This window comes from Podarcis cretensis (genome assembly GCF_951804945.1).
Source record: "Podarcis cretensis genome assembly, chromosome: 3".
Classification (NCBI taxonomy): domain Eukaryota; kingdom Metazoa; phylum Chordata; class Lepidosauria; order Squamata; family Lacertidae; genus Podarcis; species Podarcis cretensis.
Window position 1 is genome coordinate 7,239,128 of NC_137172.1, and position 14,894 is coordinate 7,254,021.

Genomic DNA, 14,894 nt, shown 5'->3' on the forward strand with positions numbered 1-14,894 from the left:
CCTGCTGCCCGGTGCGAGGGACGCTCTGAAGCAGAGCGCCCCTCGCGTGGGCCAGACATCTGCAGCTTGGGGAGCCCTGCGGGGAACTCTTCTGAAGGCTGGAGGCGGGAGAAGGGCTTTTCTTCCCACCGCCAGCCTTCAGAACAGCCTTCTGAATGTTGGCGGTGGGGAGGAAAACCTTCCTCCCACCGCAAGCCCCGGGAACAGAAGAGAATCGCTGAGCGCCTTCTCCTCTGTTCCCGGACCTCCCACCGCAAGCCTTCAGGACAGGTGCTGCGCTTCCCCGCTGTCCCCGGAGATTTCCCTATGGGCTTTCGTCTTGCGAAGCAAGCCCATAGGGAAATTCGTCTTGCGAAGCCGCTAAAAAATCGGAAAACCCTTTCGTCTTGCGGGTTTTTCGTTTAGCGAGGCATTCGTCTTGCGGGGCACCACTGTATTACAATCTTAGAATATCTAACTGTGAAGATACATAAAATGAAAGGGTTTAAGGTTAGTGAGGAAGAGAAGGAGGAGGATTGGTTTCAGAAGATATTGAATTATCTGGGTAGGTTTGAACAATTTGGGGCAATTAAAATGTTCAAAGTTAAATAAACCTTGTGGAGGGAGGAGTGTTAATGTATATAGAATTGTACATATGGTTGATTTGAATATGTTGTTATTGATTATAAATACCCAATGTATCAGCCGCCTGGGGTTTTTCACTGTTTGTTTTCACTGTTTGTGTTTTGGTTGTTGGTAAAAAAAAATTTATTTTTTTTAAAAAAATCTTACCCAGAACAACCCAAGGCGACTTACAACCAACCGGACACACATATGATGTTGCCCCCTATAACATTGCCAGTTCTGCAGATCTGCGGCGGAGCTGGAAACATGAGGCAGTGGGCATCTCATACCCTCCAGCATTTCTCAGATGAAAATAGGGATGTCCTCTTCCACAATGATAATAAAAAAAATATGATTTATACCCTCCCCATCTGACTGGGTTGCCCAAGCCACTCTGGCCGGCTTTCAACATATATAAAAACATAATAAAGCATTAAACGTTTTAAAAACTTCCCTACACAGGTATGCCGTCAGATGTCTTCTAAAGGTTCTATAGTTGGTTACTTTTCTCCTTGGCTCAGAAGTCGCATAACTCCATATCCTCCAACATTTCTCCAATGAAAATAGGGATGTCCTAAGGAAAAGTGGAAGCTCCAGGACAAAATCAGAAATGGGGATGGCTTCTGTAAATCTGGGACTGTCCCTGGAAAATAAGGACATTTGGAGGCTCTGGCATCTTACATCCTAAACTATACTCTGAAGTGTATGAATTTTGTCACCTCATTTCCTTCCTGGAAAGGTGACTATGGGACAGACATCCCCAAACTCGGCCATCCAGATGTTTTGGGACTACAACTCCCATCACCCCTAGCTAAGAGGACCAGTGGTCAAGGATGATGGGAGTTGTAGTTCCAAAACATCTGGAGGGCCGAGTTTGGGGGTGACTGCTATGGGACTTCTGTATACCCTTCCTTCTTAAACTATGATATTAGTTTCCATAGTTTTCCAAAGCAGCCAATTAGATTCAATTGCTCAAAGCAGCTCTGTAGCAGATTTATGAATTTGTTATAGTGGATAATGTTATCAAGAAGTAATAGTCATGATGCCCAGAATACCCCCAAATGCTGGCCAAATACTGATATCCTACCTGTAGTTTGCCCAAATCATCTAGTTGGCCACTGTGAAAACAGGATTGTGGATGAGTTATGCCTTTGGTCTGATTCAGCAGGCATCGTATGTTCTTGACCTACAAGAACATTGGGATATGAAAGCACCCCCAAAGTCCTTCAAGTAAAATAATACATCTGCGTCTTTAATCTCTGTTGCCTTTTGTATTTTAGCGAACACATCCAGCTCCCATTAATCAGGGTTCAAGATCAGTGTGCCCATTACAGTGGTACCTTGGTTGTCGAACATAATCCATTCAGGGAGTCCGTTTGACTCCCAGAATGGTTTTAAAACCAAGGCATGGCTTCTGGTTGGCTGCAGGAACTTTCTTCACTCAATCGGAAGCAGTGAAAGCCGCATTGGATGTTCAGCTTCCAAAAAACACTTGCGAACAGGAACACTCACCTCCAGGTTTGTGGCATTTGGGAACCAATTTGTTCGACAACTAAGCCCTTTGACAACCAAGGTACCACTGTATATTTCAGTCCTGGAGGGAAGGGGTCCACATGTATGAATCATCAGTTTTCTTCATTAGATACAGTGGTACCTCGGGTTAAGTACTTAATTCATTCTGGAGGTCCGTTCTTAACCTGAAACTGTTCTTAACCTGAAGCACCACTTTAGCTAATGGGGATTCCAGCTGCCGCCGCGCCGCTGCTGCACGATTTCTGTTCTCATCCTGAAGCAAAGTTCTTAACCCAAGGTACTATTTCTGGGTTAACGGAGTCTGTAACCTGAAGCGTATGTAACCCGAGGTGCCACTGTATGGTGTTTGTGTTCTGTGCTTGGCTAACCTTTACCCAACGTGCTCTGCTTTCAGTAGCCAGATTCTCCTTTCCTTTTGTGCACAAGAAGTATACATCATATGCAAGAGATCAGACCCCCAGAGAAACAGGGAGGGGCTGGCTATGCCAGACCCTCCAAGTGTCTCTATTTTCCATGGATGTCCCTGATTTGGAGAAGCCATCCCAGAATGTCCTATTTTTCCTTAGGATGTCCGTATTTTCATTGGAGAAATATTGGAGGGTATGCACTGGCGGAGGAAACAGCTTGGGCACCCGGAGCGGCAAACATTGTTAGAATTCCTGCTCCATGATTGCAGTCATGGGATTGTTGCCTTTCACAGGATGGTATATGTGCACCTGGGGGTGGGGCCACCCACCCAGGGCACGATCTGCCCACGGGGGTGCGCCGATCCTCCTGGGGGTGCCATCGGTGGTGCGCGATCCTCCCAGGGGTGCCAGTGTCGGCTCCCGATCCTCCCAGGGGTGCGGTGCCCAATCATCCTGGGGTGCCAGCGCTGCCCGCCAATTGCACAAATATGCCTGCGATTCGGTGCTGGCTGCCAGGGATGCGAGTGCTGCCCGCTGCGGGTGTGTGATCGCCGCCAGTGCTGCACACTGGGCATATTTGCGCAGTCAGTGGGCAGATTTTCATGACAACAATCGCGCCAGTCACGAAAATCCACCCTCCTTGGGTGCCAGTGCTACCACGCCCATCCGCCCCAGGGGGGATTTTGTCACACACCCCAGGCATGACACTTGGGGCGGACCACACCCCCACACCCCACTTGCGATACACCTGAGGGTATGGAGTTATCCGACTCTCAAGCTGTCTGAAGGCAGGCTTTTTTCAAATGTTTAATGTTTTATTATGTTTTTATATATGTTGGAAGCTGCCCAGAGTGGCTGGGGCAACCCAGTAAGATGTGTAGGGTGTAAACAGTAAAGTTATCATTATGGAATGTGATGTCCCTATTTTCTCTCCCATGTTTTGTGCTGTAGCAGTTTTCTCTCCCATGTTTTGTGTTGTAGCAGTTTTGGGGCCACTGTGAGGGCATAGTGCTGGAGTTGATGTGCCTTTGGTCTTATCCCGCAAGTATCTTCAAATGCTCTAAGAAGTGGGTGCCATTGAACTCAGGGGGTATAGAATTTCAGCCCATAACTCAGAAAGAAAACAGTAAAAAATTAGGCCTTACAACTCCACCACCTAGTGGAGTACACTGTGTGATGCTTGACGAGGTTCAGAATAAAGAGGCACAGGAAGGCGGGTTTTAATGGGAAGTAGCTTGCAAATCCAGAGTTTCCACTTTCTATAAGAGCACAAGGAAATGCATGTAAATAAATGTTGCATTACTTGTTGCCTCGGTTTTGAGGGGTTTCTGGATGTAGACGCCGTGTGGCTTCTTCCACTGTTAGCAAGATGGGTAGCTAAGACAAAACATAGATGGCATTATTATTATTATTATTATTATTATTATTATTATTATTATTATTCTGCCCTATACCTTGGGGTCTCAGAACGGTTCACAGAGTAAAATCAAGATATAAAACCACAAAAAACATAATAAAAATAAATACAACAACCCAATAGACCCCACCCCAATTTTAAAAGGGCATAGGATGTACCGTATTTTTCACTCTATAAGACGCACCGGATCACAAGACGCACCTAGTTTTTGGAGGAGGAAAACAAGAAAAAAAATATTCTGAATCTCAGAAGCCAGAACAGCAAGAGGTATCGCTACGCAGTGAAAGCAGCAATCCCTCTTGCTGTTCTGGCTTCTGGGATAGCTGCGCAGCCTGCATTCGCTCCATAAGACGCACACACATTTCCCCTTACTTTTTAGGAGGGAAAAAGTGAGTCTTATAGAGCAAAAAATACGGTAAATCAGATCAACTAAAGGCCTGGTTAAAAAAGAATGTTTTTGCCTGGCACCTAAAAGTGTACAACAACAACAACAACAACAACAGTTTATTATTTGTACCCCACCCATCTGGCTGGGTTTCCCCAGCCACACTGTAGCACCCTGCTTGTGGCTAACGCTTAGCTGGAATGAAATATTCAACGCAGCAATAGAGAAATTAAAATAATAATTTATTTGTCAGACAAATAAATGATAGGCACAGTGGTATATGGTTACCAAAGCTCTGCCCCCTCCAACCCTGATGGCCAGCATTTATATTTCCTCAGCCCAGCCCCCTTGCTCCTCCTTTGGCTGCCTCTGTCCAATCAGCCTGGTTGAAATTCCTATTGGCTGTTTGCTAGAACCAATCATAAAAGATACACCCATTTCCTATTACCTTTTATGGGAGACAAAGAGCTATATTTCCTTCTATCCATAAATGGCAGACAAGTAGCCATGTATCTTACATTTGCCTCGACAAGGCACCTTAATTACCAGATCACCTTTTGCCCCTGTTGCCCCTGCATTCCAAAACAAATGGCTAAAACAAATGGCTTGTGGTATTAAATTCTATCTCAACAGAGATCTTGGGTTCACATTCTCACACACCATCAATGAAATAAGAATCTAACATAAGAATCTAACATTTCTTACTTTCTAAATCCTTTGCCTAAGTACATTAAGCCAACAAATCTCATACATAACATAGATAGCATTTTAAAATACAGGCCTTGATCAGATGCCTCAACACTGAGAGGCTTCCAACAAAGATTAAAAATACATTAAAACATCAGTCATTAAAAGCTTCCCTAAACAGGGCTGCCTTCAGATGTCTTCTAAACATAGCTGTCAACGTTTTCCTTTTTTAAAAGGAAATTCCCTTATTCCGAATAGGATTTCTTGCAAGAAAAGGGGAAAGCTGAAAACTATGCTTCTAAATGTCAGATAGTGGTTTATCTTTTTGACATCTGGTGGGAGGGCGTTCCACAGGGCGGGCGCCACTACCGAAAAGGCCCTCTGCCTGGTTCCCTGTAACTTGGCTTCTCGCAGTGAGAGAACCGCCAGAAGACGCTTGGTGCTGGATCGATGGGGGTTGGAGACACTCCTTCAGGTATACTGGGCCAAGGCCATTTAGAGCTTTAAAGGTCAGCACCAACACTTTGAATTGTGCTCGGAAACGTACTGGGAGTCAATGTACATCTTTCAAGATCGGTGTTATGTGGTCTCGGCGGCCGCTCCCTGGGGTGCTAGGCGAAGGTGCCAGGAGACATTTCCTGGGGAGAGTATTCCACAGACAGGGAGCCACTGCAAAGAAGGCCTGTTTTCATGTTGCCACCCTCCGGACCTCTCAAGAAGTAGGCACACGAAGGAGGGCCTCAGAAAGTGATCTCAGGGTCCGGGTTGGTTCATATGGAAAGAGGCAGTCCTTGAGGTATTGTGGTCCTGAGCCGTTTAAGGCTTTATAGGTCAAAGCCAGCACTTTGAATTGGGCCCAGAAACTAATTGATAGCCAATGCAGAAAAACCAGGATCAGTGTAATATGCTCAAACCATCTTGCTCTGGTGAGCAACCTGGCCGCTGAATTCTGCACTAGCTGAAGTTTCCGAACTGTCTTCAGAGGAAGCCCTGCGTATAGCACATTGCAGTAATCATAGGGTAATCATAACAATAGGGATGTGGTGTGTCTGCTGGCAGTCTGTCAATAAGGGTAAACTTTGCCCAAGAATGTTGGAGTTGAGAAGAGCTATAACTGGAAGAGAGCTCTTCCAGGACTGCATCTTTCTTGGGTGCCCTCCAACTGGATGCTGGTTTTGATGCTGGTTTTAGTCTGTTCTTCATCTACTGTGATTTTAACTTTTTGAAAGCCTTATATTTTTGTTGTAAAAATTATATTTTTGTTGTAAAAATTGTCCAGTAGCACCTAAGAGACCAACTAAGTTTGTTCTGGGTAGAACAAGAGAGCAGCGTATAAATTTCATGAAATAAATTAATAAATGTTCTGGGTTATGTTCAGAATTTTATTTGTGTTCAAAGTTCTTTGTATGTTTCTACGGAGAAAAAGATTTATATGTATATTGCACACATGCATACACACAAAGTGGGACGGAAACTCCGGAATGTAAATATGAGTAGCCTCTATTGGGCCAAATGTTAGCAGGTGTTAAATTAGCACGGTGATAATAAAATAATATTATCTGCAATAAAGCTGCTCTTATCTTGTGTGCTTTGGCTCAGCAGAGAAATGCTATACGTGTGTGTGCAATTTGTGATATTTTAGCCCCACTGTTTGCATTTTATTCTATTTTTTAAAAGGACACAGAGTTTGTAATACACAAGTTCCTATCTTAGATTAGGCAATCGTTTTAGAAAGGTGAGTGTGACATCAGAGGATACAGGGAGGAATTCAACATCACATCAAGGCAATCCTAAGCATTCGAGCTTGCCAGATGGAATGGTTCCCCCCCTCCTACCCCTGTGTGCCATTCTGGGAGTTCTCTCATACCCACAAGCCAATGGGGGGGGCGCGTGGGGGTGTTCGAGGGAAGGAGGGGGTGTGAAGCCCCTTGCACAAGCAGAAGTGCAAAGCTTGTTTGCCAGGAATGGAAACTTGGCTGTGGGGCACAGAGGCAGAAGGGCTTGAATGCCCAGCACCTTTTGAGCAAAGCACCATTAGCAGAAGTAGCAAAAAGCTCAGATCAGGCAGGAACAAGATGACTTCAGCAATCCCTCCCCAAAGGGGAATTGGAGAGTCATGGTAAAATTCCTTCATGAGATTAGAAGCTGGATCTTTCAGTCACAAAAGAGCTCCACCTTCCTTCACTTCTGTTACAATTCCTGCTCCATGAATGCAGTCATGGGATTGTTGTCTATCACATGACGGTATATGTTTTGATTCCACAGAGTGGGAAGTGATGGAGACAGGATGTTTGTGTTACTGTGTTCCATGAAGTGGGACTATTGTCCTTTTCCTCTTTGCTGTCTGATTCTAGAGAGAGAGGGAGCCATGTTGCAGTGCTCTGTGTGTGTTTATATATAAATAAAGTAGATTAGCCAAAATGCTGAGTTGCTGAGGTCTGTTAAGCAAACTGTGCAAACTTTGCGTATCCCTAAGTGTGCTGGTGTCTGTTGGCATCGGTTGCTGTGATGTTTGGCCTGAAGAAAGCTTTTGAAGCTCCCAAAAGATCAGCCAGGAGGGAGAGAACTTGCCAGTCGGGCATGTGTCTCTGCCAGGGTTCTACTTGAGAATAGGCCAAGCTCCTAACAACTTCCACCCCCATTACCTGGGTTTTATCCTTATAGAATTGTGGAATTGTAGAGTCAGAAGGGACCCCAAGGGTCGGCTAGTCCAACCCCCTGCAGTGAAGGAATCTCAGCTAAAGCATCCATGACAGATGGCCATCCAACCTCTGCTTGAAAACCTCCAAGGTAGAGACACTAATCGACTTTATAGACTATAAAATCGTAATGATGGGAGATATGAATGGAGTTGTCTCAACAAACATGGATAAAGCACAGAGACAAGTGATTTCAAAAGAAGGGAGACTACCAAAGACTTTTTTTGAAAGGACCGAAACTATGGACTTGATTGATATTTGGAGAACAAGGAACCCTCTTGAGAGAGAGGGAACCTTCTTCTCTGAGGCAAGAATGACATGGACAAGAATAGACCAAATTTGGATTTCTAGCAGCCTGGCGTCAAGAACAAAAAAAGTAGAAATCTGCCCAAAAACCTGCTCCGACCATAACGCCGTGAAGATGGAGATGAAACTAACAACAACTGGATCCTTTAGATGGAGAATGAATGACACCCTATTCAGAGATGAAGGGATTTATAAGAAGGCCCTTAAAACATTAAAAGATTACTTTGAGATAAATTTGAGAACAGAAGTGGAGAAAAGAACAATTTGGGACGCAAGTAAAGCCGTGATGCGAGGTTTCCTAATTCAACAGAATTCTATAAAGAGGAAGAAACAAAATGAGAGGAAAGAAAAAATCTTAGAAAAAATAAAAGAAGGAGAGAAGAAATTGAGGTCCAAACCAAAGTCCCATGAGATCTTGAGAGAAACAAAGTTTTATCAGATGCAATACATGGAGCTTATGAATCAACAGATAGAATGGAAGATAAAGCAAATGAGACAAAAGACTTTTGAATCAGTGGATAAATGTGGGAAACTTCTGTCATGGCAATTGAAAAAAAGGCAGAAATTGAATACTGTGACAAGTCTAGAAATGGATGGAAAAATTATCCACAAACCTAATGAGATAAATAATTGCTTCCAAAGTTTTTTTTAAGAAACTGTATGCACAAGGGCCAGTTAACGAACAAGAAATAGAAGAATTTATCAGAAAATACGGTCTACCAAAAATTTCAGAACAAAGCAAAAGGATCTTAAATGAGAAAATAACAGAACAAGAAATAGAGGGTGCCATTCAAAACATGAAATTGGGAAAATCACCAGGACCAGGTGGCCTGACGGCTAAATACTACAAAGTGTTGAAAGAATGGCTGATACAACCACTGAAGGAAGTTTGCAATGAAATTTTGGAGGGGAAAAAGGCACCTGAATCGTGGAAAGAGGCTTTCATTTCACTTATACCGAAAACAGAGACTGAGAAGAACCAGGTTAGAAACTACCGCCCTATATCTTTACTTAACGTGGATTATAAAATTTTTGCAGACATTTTGGCAAAAAGATTGAAAAGAGTGTTGATAGAGGAGATTCATAAGGACCAAACAGGCTTTCTCCCAGGGAGACATATGTCAGACAATGTGAGGAACATTATAGACATTTTGGAGTTGTTAGACGTTGATATTAACAGGAAGGCAGTTCTGATTTTTGTGGATGCGGAGAAAGCCTTTGACAACATCTGTTGGAGTTTTATGAAAAAGAATCTCCAAGGGATGGGGGTAGGCCAAGGTTTTGAAAACGGTATAGGTGCAATATATTCTAAACAAAAAGCTAAGTTAATTGTAAATAATGTGGTAACAGAAGAAATATTTATAGAAAAAGGTACACGGCAGGGATGCCCAATATCCCCTCTGCTTTTTATATCAGTCCTGGAGGTTTTGTTAAATATGATTAGAAAGGACCAGTTGGTTAAAGGAGTTCAGGTCGGAGTTAGACACTACAAATTAAGAGCATTTGCAGATGACCTAGTTTTGACCCTGCAACAGCCAGACACTAGCACTAAAAGAGTATTAGAACTAATTGAAATATTTGGTCGAGTAGCAGGTTTTAAATTGAACAAACAAAAAATGAAAGTGTTGGAGAAAAATTTAACAATGGAAGAAAGAGAGAGATTTCAGAATGAAACAGGCTTGGAAATAACGAAAAGGGTAAAATACCTGGGGATAAACTTAACGTCTAAGAATGTGAACTTATTTAAGGATAATTATGAAAAATGTTGGTTAGAAGTAAAGAAAGATCTGGAAATATGGTCAAGGCTGAAACTTTCCTTGTTAGGCCGAATTGCTACTATTAAGATGAATGTATTGCCTAGAATGCTATTTTTATTTCAGACGCTGCAGATTTTGGACAAGATGGACTGTTTCAAGAAGTGGCAGAAAGACATATCAAAATTTGTCTGGCAGGGCAAAAAGCCCAGAATCAAATTTAAGATTTTAACTGATGCAAAGGACAGAGGGGGGTTTGCCCTGCCGGACTTAAGACTTTATTATGAATCGGCAGCTTTTTGCTGGTTGAAACACTGGCTACTTCTTGAGAACACGGACATTTTGGATCTGGAAGGGTACGACAATAGTTTTGGTTGGCATGCATATTTATGGTATGACAAGGTAAAGGTGTATAAAGGATTTAAAAACCATATTGTAAGGAAAGCATTGTATAATGTCTGGATTCGATATAAAGATCTTTTGGAAAGTAAAACCCCCAGGTGGGTGTCAACAATGGAGGCGAGGGAAGTAAAAAAGCTTAATATGGACTCTAAATGGCCAAAATATCATGAAATTTTAGAATATGATGGTGAAAGGGTTAAACTTCAGAGTTATGAGAAACTAAAGCCCAAGGTTCGAGATTGGTTGCATTATCATCAGATAAATGAGACATTCAAACAGGACAGGAAAATAGGATTCCAGAAAGAGAGGTCAAAACTAGAAACAGAATTGTTGGAACCCAATACTAAGAATTTATCAAAAATGTATAACTTGCTGTTGAAATGGAATACACAGGATGAAACGGTGAAATCAGCTATGATTAAATGGGCACAAGATATCGGTCATGATATTATGTTTGCTGACTGGGAACAGTTATGGACCACCGGTATTAAATTTACTGTATGTAATGCTTTAAAAGAAAACATTATGAAAATGATCTATCGGTGGTACATGACCCCAGTCAAGCTTGCAAAAATTTACCACTTGCCTAACAATAAGTGTTGGAAATGTAATGAGACTGAAGGCACTTTTTACCACCTTTGGTGGACCTGCCCAAAGGTTAAAGCTTTCTGGGAAATGATCTATAATGAAATTAAGAAGGTCCTCAGGTGGACTTTTCCTAAGAAACCAGAGGCTTTTCTCTTGGGCATGGTTGGCCAATTGGTGTTAAAGAAGGATAGGATTTTCTTTATGTATGCCACCACAGCAGCAAGAATTCTACTGGCAAAGTATTGGAAGATGCAAGAACTACCTACTCTGGAAGAATGGCAAACAAAGGTGATGGACTTTATGGGACTGGCTGAGATGACGGGCAGAATTCGCGACCAGGGGAAGGAGACAGTGGAAGAGGACTGGAAGAAATTTAAAATATATCTCAAAAACTATTGCAAAATTGAGGAATGTTAAGATGTCAGGGGGTAAGAGGCAGAGAACTGCAGCAGTAACTAAAAAACTAAAGGAAATTTTATGAAAGGGAATTAAGACAATTGACTAAAGGGTTGCTAAAGAATCACTAAACAAGGATGCAGGGATGGGGAGGTATGGGGAAGTCAAAAGAAAGAAGGGTATGAAACTATGATTTTGAAGTTATATTGGTTTAATTGTTTTGTATGTTTTTGTTTGTGTTTTGATTTTCTTGTTTTTCTTCTGTTTTTCTTCTGTTTGTCTTGTTCTGTTTTTATTATGTGTTTGAAAAATGAATAAAAATTATTATTTTTTTTAAAAAAAGAAAACCTCCAAGGTAGGAGAGTCCACCCAGCGGCGGAGCTAGCCGCTCAGCTGCTGAGGGTGGTGCGCATGTCCTGTAGCTAGGGGCGGGGCGTGCTGCGTGAAACCTCTCTGCCCCCCCCAGCTGTAGGGTGACCAAGGGAGAGGTGGAGGGCAGGCACAAGTTCCATGCTGCTGTTTCAGGCAGCCTGCAGGCAGCTGCAGGCAGCCAAGCCACCAAGTCACTCCCAGGAGGGACACGTGGCTCAGGCAAGCTGTAGGCTCCATGGTTATATGCTTATGAAACATGGACCACTTATAAACGCCATCTCCAACTCCTCGAAAGTTTCCATCAATAGTGTCTCCGAAAAATTTTGTACATCACTTGGGAAGACAGGCAAACTAATACCAATGTGCTGGAAGAAGCAAAGATCACCACTGTCGAAGCGACGATTCTTCAACATCAACTTCGTTGGACTGGTCATGTTGTGTGGATTCCTGATGATCGTCTTCCAAAGCAACTACTCTATTCCGAACTTAAAAATGGAAAGTGTAATGATGGTGGTCAACAAAAGAGGTTTAAAGATTGTCTCAAGGCAAATCTTTAAAAATGTAGTATAAACACTGACAACTGGGAAACACTTGCGCTCCAGTTGGAGAACAGCCTTTCCCAAAGGTGTCATGGGCTTTGAAGACGCTCAAACTCAGGATGAAAGGGAGAAACGTGCTAAGAGGAAGGCACGCTTGGCAAACCCTCACCGTGATCAATTTCTGCCCGGAAACCAATGTCCTCACTGTGGAAGGACGAGTGGGTCCAGAATTGGCCTCCACAGTCACTTACGGACTCATTGTTAAAACCGTGTTTATGGAAGACAATCTTACTCAGCTATGAGTGATTGCCAAAGAAGTGCCAGCCCCCGCAGTGTGGAGCCCAGTGCCAACAGCATGTTGTTACATTTGTTGACTGAACTAAAAAGTTTCGTGAGCCTGATTTTTTTTAAAAAAACACACACCTAAAACTCATATTTTTGTCATTTTGTCACTCTCCCCCATGATGACACTTGGGGCGGCCCCCACCCCCTTCCTCCACCACTGAGCCCACCACCTCCTGAGGGACACCATATCACTGACAGACCTTACTGTCAGAGAGTTCTTCCTGAAGTTGGGTTGGAATCTCCTTTGTTGTAACTTGAAGCCATTGGTTTGAGTCCTGCCCTCTGGAGCAGGAGGAAACAAGCTTGTCCTTGGGCTAGATCTCACTCCTATGTTGACCCAGAACGGCACACCCGCTCCCCAGCTGCAAAGACTATTTACCACTCATTTATAAATTGTTTGAATTGCCCCAATATTCGCTCCTTGAAATGGAAAGAACGAAGTTCAAATATCCTTTTTTTATGACAGTTACAGGAAGAGTGGATGCAAAGGACATTATTTCCAGGATGACCTCCTGCACTGCGGCTGCCTGCTGCTGCAAGAAAAGCCTGCCAAGGGAAGGGCCTTTCCTCAAGGACAGAGCATATGCTTGGCATGCAGAAAGTTCATCTCTAGGTCTTTCTGGAAAAGGATGCCTGTCTGAAATGGTGGGAAGATGCTGCCATTCAGTGCATTCAGTGCAGACAAACCTGAGCTAGCGGTCTGTCTCCGAATAAAGCCGTCTCCCATGTTCCACAATATAATGCTCCAAGGACACCCACACGTCTTTGCAAACCTGCCTCCAGCTCTTTTATTTCCCTTCTCTTCCCTCCCCCTCCCCTTTTATGAAGATCACCCGCTCTGAGAACCCTCAGCTAATTCTCCCCTGACCTCCTCGCTGGTCCAAGTAGGACCAATTCAGCCAGCTAGCCCTGGGGATTATCTAATTGATTTTTGATTTTTGATTTTTATTGTTATTCATGTTTTTATACTGTATTTTATTTTATTTTTGTATAAGATATTTATTGAAAATTTTCCAGAATAATACATTGTAAAACAACAAAAAAGAAACAACAAAAATACAAAAATACAAAAAAATACAAAAAACAACTAAAAAACACACACATAGAATTTCCCTTTACTTATTTTCTTTTAACTTATTTTCCGGACCTCCTCATACCTCCCTTTCTTATATTCCAATTCAAATTATTAATTCAGCAAATCCTCACCATTAGTTTTTGCTTATTCCAAAACCTTATTTTCCATATCTCTTAAAGCATTACAGCTGGAAACCTCTTAATTTCTGTCCAACATCATTCTAACATTCATTAATTTTACAATATTTCTGCAAATAATCTTTAAACTTCTTCCAATCTTCTTCGCCGACTCTTTTCCCTGGTCTCGGATTCTGCTGGTCATTTCTGCCAAGCCCATAAAGTCCATCATCTTCAACTGACATTCTTCCAGAGTGGGTAGATCTTGTGTCTTCCAATATTTACCACTCATTTATAAATTGTTTGAATTGCCCCAATATTGGCTCATTGAAATGGAAAGAACGAAGTTCAAATATCCTTTTTTTATGACAGTTACAGGAAGAGTGGATGCAAAGGATATTATTTCCAGGATGACCTCCTGCACTGCGGCTGCCTGCTGCTTCAAGAAAAGCCTGCCAAGGGAAGGGCCTTTCCTCAAGGACAGAGCATATGCTTGGCATGCAGAAAGTTCATCTCTAGGTTTTTCTGGAAAAGGATGCCTGTCTGAAATGGTGGGAAGATGCTGCCATTCAGTGCATTCAGTGCAGACAAACCTGAGCTAGCGGTCTGTCTCCGAATAAAGCCGTCTCCCATGTTCCACAATACAATGCTCCAAGGACACCCACATGTCTTTGCAAACTTGCCTCCGGCTCTTTTATTTCCCTTCTCTTCCTTCCCCCTCCCCTTTTATGAAGATCACCCACTCTGAGACTCCACAGCTAATTCTCCCCTGACCTCCTCGCTGGTCCAAGTAGGATCAATTCAGCCAGCTAGCCCTGGGGATTATCTAACTGATTTTTGAATTTTATTGTTATTCATGTTTTTATACTGTATTTTATGCTGCTTTTATTATTAAGTGTTTTAAAGTGTTTTAAATTTATTGTTAGCCGCCCTGAGCCGGGTTTTCGAACCGGGATGGGTGGGGTATAAAAAATGTATTATTATTATTACTATTATTACTATTATTACTATTATTACTATTATTACTATTATTATTACTATTACTATTATTATACTTACGGCGATAGGCCTGGAAATGGACTGGGACATGTGGACATTTGCCCCACCTGCCTGCAGTCAGGACAAAAGGGGATTGCGAAGAGCTCCAAAAGGACCTCTCCAAATGAATTGGTGACGAAATGGCAAAGTGAGCAATTGCAAAGTGGCAAAGGGATATTAGTTTCAAACAGATGCCCATAGGGTGGTCAATTGGTGGTGCCTGACCAGGAAC